We start from the raw sequence: 14,021 nt of genomic DNA, 5'->3' as shown, positions 1-14,021 counted from the left end.
CTTTTTGCTCTCCCTTCTCCAGACTACATCTTCTATGCAGCTGCAGATGCACGTTTTTGATGGGATGGCTTTTCTCTGCCAGCTAGCACACCACCATCTGCTGCCTATTTAAGGGTGAGAAATACTGGCTTCCATTGCTATCTTGGACAGAGTGTGCTGGAGCCTATCCTGCCTCCACCTCATTAATTCAGAAGTTTGCAGACACTTGCCCTCAACTAGCTCTACAGAGGACCCTGCTGCTCCTCTCCTATGCTCCACAGCTGCTGAACTGATCTGCTCTTCAAAATCACTGCTACTAGATCGGTTTCTGCCTCCTACAAGAGCTTCGACCCCAGCTATAACTTCTGAAAGGGCCCCTCAGTATAGCAAGTCTTCTGGGTGCCTCAAATATTTTCCTTTAAAACAAACAAAACAACTTAATTTACCACTCTGTTTTGTTTTTGGCAGACTTTGATACTAAACTAAGCCCGGGGGGGGGGGGGAGGGGGAATCGCAACTTCAGCTTTGTGAATAAGGTAGCTGAAGTCGACGTACTTAGATCGACTTACCGTGGTGTCTTCACCGCGGTGAGTCGACTGCTGCTGCTCCCCCGTTGACTCCACCTGCGCCTCTCGTGGTGGTGGAGTACAGGAGTCGACAGGAGAGTGCTCCGGGGTCAATTTATCAATAAATCGATCCCCGCTGGATCGATCACTGCCCGCCAATCTGGTGAGTAGTGTAGACATACCCTAAGATATAACCTGCAAAAGCACTCTCCTAGGTAGAGAGCAATGTAACTTAAGCTACTAGGTTTATTATAGGAAGGCACCTCTGAACTTTTAATAAATTATTTAGCCAGCTCAATAAAGCGAAAAAAGCATGACTGAACTATGAAGATATATCAGCAAACCTCTATCAGCAATGCATGCACTCTATACACCAAACTATTGTACTAGGCAAGCTCCATAATTATAAGGAACACAGTAGCCCATTCAGCAAATTATGTGAAAAAATAATTAGCAACAAAGCTTGATTATAAATAATTAGGTAAGAGAAGGCTACTTACCTTTAATTCATGCCCTTAGAAGATATGACTGCAGTAGATTTCCACTTTGTGTATGTTTCACTTCTTGCATGTGACACGTCAGATTTCATTTAGTTCACATTTTGAGCCATTAGAATTTCCACCAGCAAAAGACACATGCCAGCATGCACAGATATTCTTCTCTACTGTAAGTGCCACTCCTCAGCCCCTTTCTAAACAAATACAAGCAAACAAAAGAACAAAAGACAATTAAACTGTGGCTCTCCAAACTGATATTCAACCTCCCCCTACTCCAACACACACACACACGGACATGACACTGGTGATTAGCCATGGCATTGCATCTTCAAAAGGAGAAGATGCTACGTTCTCAGCCCCAGCTCTCCTAAAGCTCTATAGTGACAAAAAGACCTTGGCATTGGCTTCTGATACTGTCTCCAAACTACTAAAAATTATCACTGCAGAATTATAAAGTGAACCATCTGTGCAATGTATACGTGATGTTGACTGCATAAACATGTAGCATTCTCCATTTTTGCTCACAAAAGAAGGGGCTTAGGACTGGTGAAGAACGAACCACAGTCAGAACAGACATACTACTACTAAACCATGCATGAAATATAAGGAGCTGGTGACCACTGAAAAATATCAAGCACAGCTGAACTAAAAAATGCTGATTTTTTGGAAGACAATATTTAATTAGTAGACAACTGAGAACACACAAACAAAGGCTTCATCATGCATTATCATAGTGCCTAGAAGTCCTAGTCATGGACCAGGACCCCATTGTGCCAGGTACTGTAAAAACACAGAACAAAAAAAATAGTCTCTATCCCCAAAGAGTTTGTAATCTTCTCTCCCCTTTTCCCATCCTATACCCATCTCTCTCCCTCATATTCTTCCTTCCTCCTTTCAATATCAGTTTCTAGTTTCCTACTAACCTCCGCCCCTCCAAATCCCTCAATTTGCCATAGTTTCTAGGGTATCCTTATTCTCGTAACCCTTTTCTTCCTCTTTTCTATTCCATTGTAACAATCTTGAGGTTCATTAAATAACAAGCCAATGAATGAGAAAGGAATAAAACTTTAATAAAACAAACTGGAGAACTTCTGTAGTGAGGTGCTGCAAGCAACCATGTAGTGTTTCCAACACCCGTCTCCAGGGCACATCTCCAAATTCCTGTGTTCATAATACTAATTTAGAGACGCTCCCTCATAAGGGACAGTATCTTCTACAAACATATCTCTACATCTTCCCTCTTAAAGAAAAACAAATTAACTCTTCTATACATATTATTACTCCTGGGGGAATTCTGCGCCACTGCACAATGAAGAATTTTGCAGAAATTAATGTGCGCATGCAGAATTTCCTTTCCACCACAGAAATGGGCTGCAGTGCTGCTAGCTGCCACTAGGGGCCACTGGACCTGGCAGAGCCCACCTTACACATAGAAGACACTGCCAGGGGGAGAGGGAGGGACTGAGGGAGCTACAGGATTCCCGGCAGCTGCAGTTCCCAGCACGCCCTGAGGGAAGGAGGCGGCGGAACGCAGGAAACTCCACACAAGCCTGGGACCGAGCATCAGGCTGTTTCTCCCTCTGGATCCCTGGGCTGTGAGGGGTAGGGGGATGGGTGTCTGGACTGGGGGGAGCCACAGCTGACATCTGGGGGCAAGGGGTGTGGGTAAGGAGGGGGCAGAGAAACAGGAACTGGGTTGTCATAGGGGTTTCTTTAACCCTCTTCTCCTGAGGAAATTTTTGAGTGTGTCTGTATTGTTACAGACATACTTGCGGACAGGTATTTTGAAATAAATTAGCAAAATAATTGAAACTGGTGTGATTATGTAGTTTTATTTTTGACAAACAACATTTTCAGAATTTTGCAGAATTTTAAAATATTGTGCACAGAATTTTAACTTTTTGGCACAGAATTTTTAATTTTTTGGTGAAGAATTCTCCCAGGAGTAACATATATATATATAAACAGCTAACAACTATCTTATAACACATGCATTCAATTCTTAACCCATGTAGTACATTTCCATAACCCCAGTGTGTCAACTACCTAGAGAAGAGAGGTTACCAGCACATCACTCTCAAGTCTTTACCACTTTTCCTCAAATCCCCTTTCTCCAGGCAGGTTAGCAAGTCTCTGTGAGTCTTTCAGGACACTTAATCTCCCGCTCTGATTTTATAATGAAAGGCTGATACTAAAAAGCTGAGTTGTTCTCTTGTTCCTTGACAGTTTCTGCTGTGTGTATTGATGATAAAGAATCAGTCAGATGGGAAATGCCAGAGTCCACATCTACCTTTTTGGCCCCAAGTATTAGAGGTGCGATTCCTCGGCACACTCTATCACTTAAGTTAAGAGATGGGAGATCACAGGCCCTTTTGTCAAAATAATATTTCTGCTTCCACTTCTGATTTTCTTTCATCTTCTCTAGGGATTCATTATTATAATATTTCAGCAAGTGATCACTAATGGGTAAATTAGATCTGATCCTTCTTCCCATTAACAGCTGAGCTAGAGAAAAGCCATTCTCCAAAGGTGTACTTCAGTAAACCAATAAAACTTTATAGAAATCACCCCCACTGTCAAAAGTCTTTTTCATAAAGTTTTTTACTGTCCATATAGATCTTTCCACAAGTCCATTTGATTGGGAATAATTTGGATTTGATCTTTTGCAATGAAAATCCCAATTTATTGCAAATTGCCGAAAATCTGCACTGGAAAATTGCTGACCATTATCACTAAAGACTTCATCTGGAGAAGATTCCCTTCATGCTGGTTATCACTGACTTGCTATTAATACTGTTCAGTGTGCAAATTTCTGGATACAGAGAATAATAAATAATTAAATAATCCTTTGATTGCCAGATAAATAAATCAGCACCTACCTTCTCCTAAGGCCTTTGTGGAACTGGATGAGGTCTCAGCGTCTCTGCCTGTTGGCATGACTTGTATTTCAAGCATGAAAAACAGTTTCCTACCACATTAGTAATGTTGTGATTGATCTGCAGCCAGTACTGCACCTCTCATGCTTGTTGTTTGCACGTCTCAATTCTTAAATGACCCTTGTGGATCTTCTGTAACATTTCTTTTCAGAGGCTCATTGTAATTACAACCTTATTGCCCTTGAAAATCACCCCTGGGCATGTAAACATCTCCAATATGCAGTTTTTGGAATGCATACAATATGTAGGATTCTGAAATCCCAATAATACCAATTTCAAAATAATAACCAAATTAAAGGTGCACCAATACAGTGTACAATACAGTATGGTGGTTATGGTATGAAGACATGATGTCTTAGTCTGCAGGGCTTCTGAATGAAAATTTTGATTATACCTACACAGAGTAACTTTACCTATCATCCTAACGGATTTTCAAAACCCACAATGAAAAAAAACTGAAAAACTGAATAATTCTATGAATTTTATTAAAAACATAAGAGTGACCACACTGGGTCAGATCAATGGTCCATCTAGCCCTGTATCCTGTCTTCCAACAATGGACACTGCCAGATTCTTCACAGAGAACAAACAGAAAAGGGCAACTATTGAGTGATCCATCCCCTGTTCATCCAGTCCCAACTTCTGGTAGTCAGAGATTTAAGGATACCCAGAGCATGGGGTTGCATCCCTGACCATCTTGGCTAATAGCCATTGATGGACCTATCCTCCACAAACATATCTAACTCTATTTTGAACCCAGTTCTACTTTTGGCCTTCACAACATCCCCTGGCAACGAGTTCCACACATTGACTGTGCGTTGTGTGAAACAGTACTTCCCTGTGTTTGTTTTAAACCTGCTGCCTCTTAATTTCATTGGATGACTGCTGGTTCTTGTGTTACGTGAAGGGGTAAATAACACTTCCCTATTCACTTTCTCCACACTATTCATGATTGTATAGACCACTATCATATCCTCCTTAGCTGTCTCTTCTAAACTAAACAGTCCCAGTCTTTTTAATCTCTCCTCATCTGGAAACTGTTCCATACCCCTAATCATATTAGCTACCCTTCTCTATACCTTTACCAATTCTAATGTATCTTTTTTGAGATAAATTGACCAGACTAATATAGCACAAATAGAACAGAATTCTTTGTTGACAGCAGTCAGTATAATTTCAGCAGACCTAGATACTATTACGGTATTACCTGCGGGTCATTTCACCTTCTGTGCCAACATTGTAACTGCAGGACCATCTGTGGCACCTCATGTGTGCTGAGGTCACAGCCCTGCTCTTGACCTGCAACCAGGCTGTCACTCTCATCAGTTTAACCTGCCTCTAACAATAAAATAAAAGTAGCATTCATTTTAAAAGCAACTGTGTCTAGTGCTTACAAAAATAAGGTAACTATTATAGTCATTTTTTGCTTTCATATAAAAATTAGGTTTTTAATATTATACCAGGCGACGTAAAAGAAACATACAGAAACAAGTTGATAGTGCAACATATCGCTGTATGAAAAGAATCTAATAATGATTTCATCCTATAATGAATTCATGTAGTGTCTGTATAAAACAGCACTTTCCAGCTATACTATGCTTGATGACAGTGAGGATAGCCCTACTCTCAAAATACAGGCCTCTACCACTTGAGTTAAAAAAAAAGTCTCCATTAGAAAGCGAGTATTAGATATCACTATTAAGGCTGGTTTTTTTTTTTTTTTTAAGAACCAGCTACTAGTAGAAAATGAATAAATACAGAGGCTTGATTATATCTGATGTTTGATCTAACAGGAGCAATATTACACATACAAGATTGTCAGTACATTACACACACTGTCCTGTCAGACAAGCATTACTCCTTCAAATGTCTGGTGTTCACAGTTCAAATCCCAGGACTGGGTAACACTCTTGATTCCATGTGAAGTCTATGTTACCTGTCATGAGCAAGTATAAAGTTCAGAAATCTTCAGCCCTAAGACAAACCAAATGTAGGATGTACTTTAATAGCATAAGAGGATCTATACTGCTTTCAAATAACTATTAATTTAACAACCCAGACTGACATGGGTATCTGAACTCCTTTTATAGACTATTACTGCTAATTTATCATGCTCTCTTTAATTTGTGGGAATGAGTGTTGGTATACTCACTTTCTGTTCTCACCTTGTTTTAGAAATGTAACTAAGTCCCTGACTGGAAAAAAATTAAACATACCCAACAATTGGGTAGTGTAAAAGCAAGTATTTATTGTGTTTTTAGTCCATGCACTTAGGCAGGTGTTCTGGTGCTGTCTGGACGACATTTAAGTAGCAGATCAGAGCAGTGCCCAGAAAAAGGCTGTTGGGACAGGTTGTGGTAAGAAAATTATCCCACGATCTAGTTTAACTCTTAACTTCTTTGGCTGCATTTGCACTGAGAGTTCTCACACATTGCTCTAGAATTGGTGTGGTTGTAGGGTACTAGTAACAGTGGGAGCACTAGAACAAAAGACAATTGCTACCCATGTTTTTAACCACCAGGGTGTCCAACCCTGCTATGATCATGTTTAAATGACATGGCGGTAAAGATAGCAGAGACCAGTCCTCTAGCAGTAGTTCTCTGGTAGTATTGGTGGAGCAGTAGTATTTTGCACTGCATGCATCCAATGAAGTGGGGTTTACCCCACGAAAGCTTATGATCAAATAAATTTGTTAGTCTCTAAGGTGCCACAAGTACTCCTAGTTCTTTTTGCTGATACAGACTAACAAGACTACCACTCTGAACTCTGACAAGCACATTCTCGGTATTATACCTATGGCTAAATACTGATTTGTATGATAAATTCCAATCATTACTGTCCAGGTGTTCTGGCAGCTGTATCACTAACTCCATCTCTGCGACTTTGGCCAGATTGAAAATTATACTCTAGTGTCTAACACTGTCAAGTTAGGCAAGGTCACTACACTCCCTAAAAGGGACTTTATTCCTTCTCTTACAATAATGACCCATCAATGGCAGATGTATCAGGGACAAACAAATTAAAAGTTAGGAGGATAGCAAAATGGCCACCGGTTAACCAGGTTGGATTTGAAACCATGCATAAAGAAAAACAAAAAAGAGTTGTACATTCTAAAAACCACCCAGGTTCCTTTGATATACTAATACTAGACTAAACAGTTCATGCTTAGAATTTAAAATACGAGATACATCTCATTTTCCAAAAGTCATCAAAAACTAGTATCAGAGTAACAGCCGTGTTAGTCTGTATTCGCAAAAAGAAAAGGAGTACTTGTGGCACCTTAGAGACTAACCAATTTATTTGAGCATGAGCTTTCGTGAGCTACAGCTCACTTCATCGGATGCATACTGTGGAAACTGCAGAAGACATTATATACACAGAGACCATGAAACAATACCTCCTCCCACCCCACTCTCCTGCTGGTAATAGCTTATTTAAAGTGATCATCAAGTTGGGCCATTTCCAGCACAAATCCAGGTTTTCTCATTCCACAGTATGCATCTTATGAAGTGAGCGTAGCTCACGAAAGCTCATGCTCAAATAAATTGGTTAGTCTCTAAGGTGCCACAAGTACTCCTTTTCTTTTTGCAAAAACTAGTAGTGGTAAATTACAGGATTTTACTAGGACACTCCCTCCCAGCCTGACAGAAAATGACCTAGCCTCAGTTATTCATCACCTCTTGGTTGGAATACAGCAATGTGACGTACATGGGCATGAAGACTTCAGTGTTTTGAAAATTCCAAGTAGTATAGAATGCTGCAGTATGTTTCCTCAGCAACAAAGGCTATCACAAGCACATCCAACCCGTCCTCCACTTTCTATGCTGGTTTCACATACAATTTCAAATCAAGTTTGAGATCCGGGTTCTTAGAGTTCCATGACCTGAGCCCAGAATATCGAAAAGATCACCTGAAGCTCTGGGACGAAGACCATGGTAAAAAAAAAAAAAAAAAAAAAAGGCTAATGTAGTGCCCATCTTTTAAAAAGGGAAGGAGGAGGATCCTGGGAACTACAGGCCAGTCAGCCTCACCTCAGTCCCTGGAAAAATCATGGAGCAGGTCCTCAAGGAATCAATTCTGAATCAATTCTGAAGCACTTAGAGGAGAGGAAAGTGATCAGGAACAGTCAGCATGGATTCACCAAGGGAAAGTCATGCCTGACTAATCTAATTGCCTTCTATGATGAGATAACTGGTTCTGTGGATGAAGGGAAAGCAGTGGACGTGTTGTTCCTTGACTTTAGCAAAGCTTTTGACACTGTCTCCCACAGTATTCTTGCCAGCAAGTTAAAGAAGTATGGGCTGGATGAATGGACTATAAGGTGGATAGAAAGCTCGCTAGATTGTCGGGCTCAACAAGTAGTGATCAATGGCTCCATGTCTAGTTGGCAGCCGGTATCAAGTGGGGTGCCCCAAGGGTCGGTCCTGGGGCCGGTTTTGTTCAATATCTTCATTAATGATCTGGAGGATGGTGTGGATTGCACCCTCAGCAAGTTTGCAGATGACACTAAACTGGGAGGAGAGGTAAATACGCTGGAGGGTAGGGATAGAATACAGAGGGACCTAGACAAATTGGAGGATTGGGCCAAAAGAAATCTGATGAGGTTCAACAAGGACAAGTGCAGAGTCCTGCACTTAGGACGGAAAAATCCAATGCACTGCTACAGACTAGGGACCAAACGGCTAGGCAGCAGTTCTGCAGAAAAGGACCTAGGGGTGACAGTGGATGAGAAGCTGGATATGAGTCAACAGTGTGCCCTTGTTGCCAAGAAGGCCAATGGCATTTTGGGATGTATAAGTAGGGGCATTGCCAGTAGATCGAGGGACGTGATCATTCCCCTCTATTCGACACTGGTGAGGCCTCATCTGGAGTACTGTGTCCAGTTTTGGGCCCCACACTACAAGAAGGATGTGGAAAAACTGGAAAACGTCCAGCGGAGGGCAACAAAAATGATTAGGGGACTGGAACACATGACTTATGAGGAGAGGCTGAGGGAACTGGGGATGTTTAGTCTACGGAAGAGAAGAACGAGGGGGGATTTGGTAGCTGCTTTCAACTACCTGAAAGGGGATTCCAAAGAGGATGGCTCTAGACTGTTCTCAGTGGTAGCAGATGACAAAACAAGGAGTAATGGTCTCAAGTTGCAGTGGGGGAGATTTAGGTTGGATATTAGGAAAAACTTTTTCACTAGGAGGGTGGTGAAACACTGGAATGCGTTACCTAGGGAGGTGGTGGAATCTCCTTCCTTAGAAGTTTAAGGTCAGGCTTGACAAAGCCCTAGCTGGGATGATTTAATTGGGGATCAGTCCTGCTTTGAGCAGGGGGGCTGGACTAGATGACCTCCTGAGGTCCCTTCCAACCCTGATATTCTATGATTCTATGGTAGACAACTATAATCCTCTGTCTCAAAAACCACTCTCCACCATAAGGGTAAAGTCTGTCTGTGCAGGAGACAGAATGTTTTAGGATCCAGGAACTGAGGCCCATCACAAACCTCACCCCTTATGCTAAGTACAAGGCACATTTCTTTGATCTTTGCCTTCTCTAACAAACATATATATTAAAAGAAGGAGAAAAATAACCCTATTTAAACAAGACATTCCACTACATACATTTCTCCTCCTAGGTAGAGGATAAAAGAACACCACATGATGGATTTTTGTCACATTGCTTACTGCACTACTGGAAAGTTCTCAGAAACCACAGTGATGTGCGAAGTACAAGAGCTTGTACAGAACAGAAATATGTAAAAGATAGCATTGTATGAGTCTATGGAAAGAACTTGTGGAGATGTGCATGTGAAGTGTATCTAAGACTTATATCATACAGATCTATAAGAAGAGAGCAGGTAGATTTGACAGCTTCCTGCTGCAGTAACTCACCATGAACAATACAAGTCAACAGGTGTGATTGTGGCATTCTAACGTCCAACATAGCATTGTACAGTACAGAAGTATGGTGTACGTAAGTCAGACAACTTGTAAAATAAACACAAATTACAATATCAAATTCTGTGTAGTCAGTCATTGAGGCTGCTATTTCAATAAATTATTTGATACAGTACTAGTGAAAAGCAGAAGTTATTCAAAAAAGTTCAATAAATAGTAAATGAGATCACACTAATTTTCTGGAATTCTATCCAGACATTTCCACAAGCAGCGTGTTGTGAATCACTTTTTGGACATACCCTCTTGCTTTTGAAAGATTTTCAGTAAGGTCCAATCGTTTGTATTAAGAACTGCTAGGTAATTCAGCCACTCATATGTTTCATAGCCGCAAGTAGTAAATTTTTTAACTGCACAGACTAGAAAAACTATGTTCACTGAACAAAAAATGTGCTCATATCATTCACTCCTCCAACAGCATTATGAATTACAGCTGAGTCTTCCACTGCCTCATGAACTGCAAGGTTTCTCTAGTGCATTAAACAATACATAAACAGTGCAAGGGCTCCTTTCTGATAACAACAGGTTGCACTCCACTGTTCAAAGCTTCTCCCTCCCAAAACACAGCTAACTTCAAGTTTAAAGTTAAAAAGCTTTCCCTTATTAGAATATGGGACAGAATTTTATTCACCCACACTGACCCAATATTTGATACTTTAAATGACAAACGGACCCTACTAAAGGCTGGTGAAAGGGCAAAAGGTGAGGTTTTAAATGTTGGGGACATGAAGCTACAGTAATCTATTTCCCCATGTTAAGTATCCTCACACCTTCTTGTCAACTGTCTAAATGGGCCATCTTGATTATCACTACAAAAGTTTTTTTCTCCTGCTTATAATAGCTCATCTTAATTAACTGGCCTCTTACAGAGAAGATGGAAGTTGCCATACAAACTCTACGTGGATAGATAGATAGATCTCTTCTTACTATACGTTCCATTCTGTGCATCCGATGAAGGGGGCTGTAGCCCACGAAAGCTTATGCTCTCATAAATTTGTTAGTCTCTAAGGTGCCACAAGTACTCCTGTTCTTTTTAGAAAGGGAAAAGAACAGTTGGGCGAATTCTGCAAACTATTTGGTTGAATGTGGCTGAACAAATTTGCTTCCATAATGTTTGTGTGTTTACTTTATGAATAGTCTAATAAATGAGTTCACAAATATCAATATCCACCAAAATAGTGAATTTTAAGCAAACAGTTCAGAACATTTGTGGAAAGCAAATTTCAAATTCATAACTGAGTATTTGCACTGGAAACCTAATACCAAGAATTATTCTAATCCGAGAAGAGAAACACCATGTGATCTGCATATCCAATTAAAATTACACAAATTTCAAATTCTTATGCATGAATTGCTCACAAACATTTTCAGAAATTATTTAGTGAAAAATCTAGGAAGAGTGATCTGGTTGGGGATGATTTTTTAACAGTGAATGATAACTTTGTCAAATCAGTTGTTCGTTAGAAATTATTTGTCCGGCTCTAAAAATGAAATTCATCTAGTGGACTAGTTCCAACTTTGCAACTGGCTTGAAATCCTCCAAGCAAACAAAAGAAAGAGTTTAAAACACTAAAATCTAGTAATAACCCTCTTGACTACAGAATGAAGCTCTGATCATCACTCAAGCCCAAAATCTTGGCACTGTCTCTAGCAGCTGCTGGCAGTATGCCTAAATATGACTGTCATCACCTAGGAATAGGGTCACTAGGCATTCTTTGTACTTCTTTCCTTTGTTTTTTCAGTAGGAGTAGTACTCTATTTACACTATGTCTCCCATGTATCTATATTAGTGTAAAAATGCAAAAGAGAAGTAATTATCTAATAGTACAATACTATCAACATTCCTGTAATGGCAAGTCATCATAAAAATAAAATGTAAATTCAGTCTAAATACAACATTAAAAAAAAATCAAAGGGTTATTTTTCAAAATACTAAATAGGACTTCTCTATACTGCCTGCAAACACTTTTCCCTAAAAAAACCAACAATCTGCAGATGTACTGAATAGGAGCCACAGTACATTGTTAAGTCTTTATTAGATTGAAACCCAAGAACATGAATAATTTTACATCCATGAGTTGCCCCATTGAGTTCAATGGGACATTTCACATGCATAAATCCTTACACTACAAAATAATTAAATTTCCACAACCAGTGAGAAGGGGAAAGGCCTCCTAAACTCAGAATTACCTTTCTTTTATAGGTTTAAATTATTACTATTTTTAAATTATTTAAAACTGCTGCAAGGTATCATTTGTATGGGACTCGGATAAGAATACTAGCATCCTTAGGTTCTTTGAACGTGTAAATGAAATATTTTTATTAAACACAGATGTTTTAAAATATCATGCATGTGCAGTTGCCATTTTTCATAATTAAATAATTCAGCCATTTAGAAAGACAATGCCGCACTAAAAGGCACTAATCCACCTGGGGCCAGCCTACAGAAATGGTTCTATTTAGTAATTTCTATAAAAAGTCTGGAGCTCACAGAACCGAATCACTTCCTCTCTCGGAACTTGAATATGGATTAAACTATTTATAAATGCATACAAATATGAGATACATCTAAAAATAAGTTTTCTGGCGCACACAGCATGTGGCAGAGCCAGCGTTTCTAAGCATTTACTTCTAACCAGAGAGGGCAGCAATTCCCATGCAAGTCAGTCGGCATCCAACCATAACGAGAAATAAAAACAAACCCTGTTGAGGAGAGGGGACCTTTACCGAGGTTTAGGGGGATTATTATTGTCACACCCCCGAGCCCGGCAGGTGGGGGCTGGGGAAAGGTCTCGGGCCCCCAGCTGCCCACTGCTAAATGGTTTTTGTTCCTTTTGCCCATTGGCCCGGGCTCAGAGTAAGGGCAGCATCGGCAGGGAGCAGGAGAGACAATAAAGGGAAAGGAGGGGGCGGCAGGAGGATGGATGGGGCCCGGGTGGGGGCCAGGCACTTGCTAGGAAGGGCGCGCGTAGAAGATGCGGGTTCGGGGCCCCGGCTTCCCGGGAGAGATGGGGAAGGGGCCCCCAGCGGGCAGAGGTACGGAAGGGGCTGAGTGAAACTTTCCTCCGGGCTGTGTCCCCCCAACGCCGGCCCCGACCCACCCCCATCGCCGCGGGGCAGAGGCACCTTCGCGTCCCGCCCGCTCCCCCAGCATCACTCACTCGCTCGCTCGCCCGCCCGCTCTCAGCGCTGGCGGCCGCCGGTGTTTCCTCCCTCCTTCCCGGCCGGAGCCGGCGTAGCGTGAGCAGAGCCCACCCCTCACAGCGCCCGGCACCGCCCCCCGTCTCACCTGGGTCCTCCTGCCCCTGGGCGTCGCTCCCGCCCCGGAGGTGCCAGGGCAGAGGCAGGGCCAGAGGGGGGAAGGGCAGCTCCAGTTCCTCGGCCAGGGGCCTAACCCCCCCCCCACACACACACACACACTCTTCACCAAACAAAATACGCCCCCACACGTAGGCCCCAGCGCTGAGGAGCCTGGCCCTGATGGTAACACTCCCCGGCCCGCAACGAGGGGGCTGGGACGCGTAACAAACGCTAGGGAAGGCTGTGTGGGGCGCTCTCCTTCAGCTGCCCCTCCCAGAGGGACTGGACAGGAGACAGGACCCTGAGCTATACACTCCTGCAGGCTTGTCTTCTGTCCTGTAAACAGGTGCATAAGAGGAGGAAATAACCCCATCACCAAAACATACCGCTCACCCACAGTTCTCCCCCCAGGAGAGGGAACGACCAAAGCACACCTGACAGCTCCACTCCTGGAAGGCCTTTGCGGTACAGGGAGTCCCCTGTATATATTGGGGTTGCATTCTTGAAAAGGGCAATGGAGAACAAAATGACATATACTGGGGAATTTTTCCCTATAAGAAATAATGGAATGCGGGGGGGGGGGGGGGAGAGAAATGCGTTCACAACTTCACCACACTCACCTGTGGCAATGCTTTTTTTGCCTGAATAGTGTATCTTTTTACAATGACAGGTTATACAGTACATATTTTACACATAAAACATTGAATAAAATAATGTAAAACCCTACTAACACTGTTCAAACACAGAACATTTTAATACAGTACCGTAATACAGTATAAAACAGTGTCAATTATGCTA

The 14,021-nt window shown here is 41.8% G+C and overlaps 1 protein-coding gene across 2 annotated transcripts in view; it reads right to left on the bottom strand.

The window, feature by feature from the left end:
• Positions 1–13,365, bottom strand: part of FRY (FRY microtubule binding protein) — a 371,144-nt gene extending 357,779 nt beyond the window's left edge. The window contains exons 1-2 of one of the 2 annotated variants that reach the window (XM_043531626.1): positions 13,213–13,365; positions 1,046–1,236 (exon numbers count right to left, since the gene is read on the bottom strand). The gene's annotated coding sequence lies outside the window, so the exon portion shown is untranslated. The other variant, XM_043531634.1, reaches the window with a different exon arrangement.
• Between the last annotated feature and the right edge of the window lie 656 nt (positions 13,366–14,021).

The sequence above is a fragment of the Chelonia mydas genome, chromosome 1 (assembly GCF_015237465.2).
Source record: "Chelonia mydas isolate rCheMyd1 chromosome 1, rCheMyd1.pri.v2, whole genome shotgun sequence".
In the NCBI taxonomy this organism is placed as follows: Eukaryota; Metazoa; Chordata; order Testudines; family Cheloniidae; genus Chelonia; species Chelonia mydas.
This window is presented reverse-complemented; position numbering and strand designations above follow the sequence as displayed.